Raw genomic sequence first — 1606 nt, forward strand, 5'->3', positions numbered from 1 at the left:
TCTTCTGATAATTTAGCTGTTCTGAATTCATACCACATAGGGCGGTTAGTGAAAATATTTTCATATTAAAACCTTTCCCTTGTGTTTGTGTTATATTCCCATTAGAACCTTAGAAAAGGTTAATATTCATCCATTCAAGTGTTATAAGGCTCAACATTTTAACAATATTCAAACTTAGACTTTTCAGAAACACTCACATACGCTTTAATAAAACTCACTATACTTGAACTCACACGCACAAATAATTTCCTGATTCTTCTCCTACTAACTCTATAAAATTTGGTTCCCTATTCAACTAGATAAAAATTACTGATAACTGAAACATAACAAGTTGTCCCTCTGAATGAGAAAAGGGCCCTATGAGAGGACCGAGGCTCACACACCGTTACATGTTTTCCCAGTTACGTCTCAATTCCAACTGTGGCCTTTTCACTGAAAATTATTCCCCCTCCACGAGCGTTGAGCATAACTGCCAGTGGAAAAGTCAAAGCTGCAAAAAGATCAATGCTCGTACAATTTTCAAATACAGTGGCTTTTTCGACATGAAATTGAAACTGCACTTCGAAAATGCACGAAAATTGCTTTAATTTTGACAACTAGGCAACAAGTTAGCAAATTCCATAAGACAGAGTCAATTCTCACACTAAAAACGCAGGGTTCATCATACAGTTAGAATCAAAGTTCATTCCAGTTCAAAAACCTGAAAAATAATATAAGATACACAAAAACAACTACAATACTAGTCTCTCAATATCACACTATTACACCATGCTTTGTAGAATTTATTCAGTTTGGAAGTTTTGTGTCAATTTATGGTGTTGTGTATCAAGTTGATATGATACTGTATCATGTGTGGTGATACTGTATCATTTATGGTGATATCCCATAGTATTATTGTCTAAATAGAAAGAAAAATAGAAATCTCAGTACCATTTTTGAATTATTATAATCGCAACATCAATATGAATAGATGGAATAATTCAAAAAGGGTACTGAGATTTTTATTTTTTTCTATTTATATTACAAGTAGCCCTATACAGAAAAGAGATATTATAGTCTATTTTGCAAATTTCTTCTCCGATTACTGTCTATTATTAGTGTGTTGTTGGGAGTGTGAGAGTGTAAAGCTGCATACACATATTTGCGCTTCCAACCTGCACCGAGCACGCTCCTCCCTCGTACCGCCCTCATACCACCATCAAACCACAGTCGCACCACCCACGCACCCATCATGAACGTTATGGAAGATGTTAGATCTTCTCGCGTTCCCTGGTCAAACGACTCTTGCTCGCCAGTCGATCGTCAATCGCTCTGCTGGAGTGACGTTCGGTTGCGGAGCAGAGCGAAAGTCTGTACGCACCTTTAGAAGGGCACAGTATGAGAGACTACCAGCGTCACATAGCTTTACCAAAAACAACTACTAGGACTATTGGCTTCAGTTAACACTCACATTTGCAACATAAAAGTCCTATACCTTGGGATATTTTCTGTATGCTTTTTTAAAAATATTTTAATTTTGATTTGAAAATCATTGTTTCTTATGGGGGTGTTTACACGATGTTTGGAAATGAATACCGTAGTTTCTAATGTGGGTCATCACATATAA

This window comes from Nilaparvata lugens, chromosome Y (genome assembly GCF_014356525.2).
Source record: "Nilaparvata lugens isolate BPH chromosome Y, ASM1435652v1, whole genome shotgun sequence".
Classification (NCBI taxonomy): domain Eukaryota; kingdom Metazoa; phylum Arthropoda; class Insecta; order Hemiptera; family Delphacidae; genus Nilaparvata; species Nilaparvata lugens.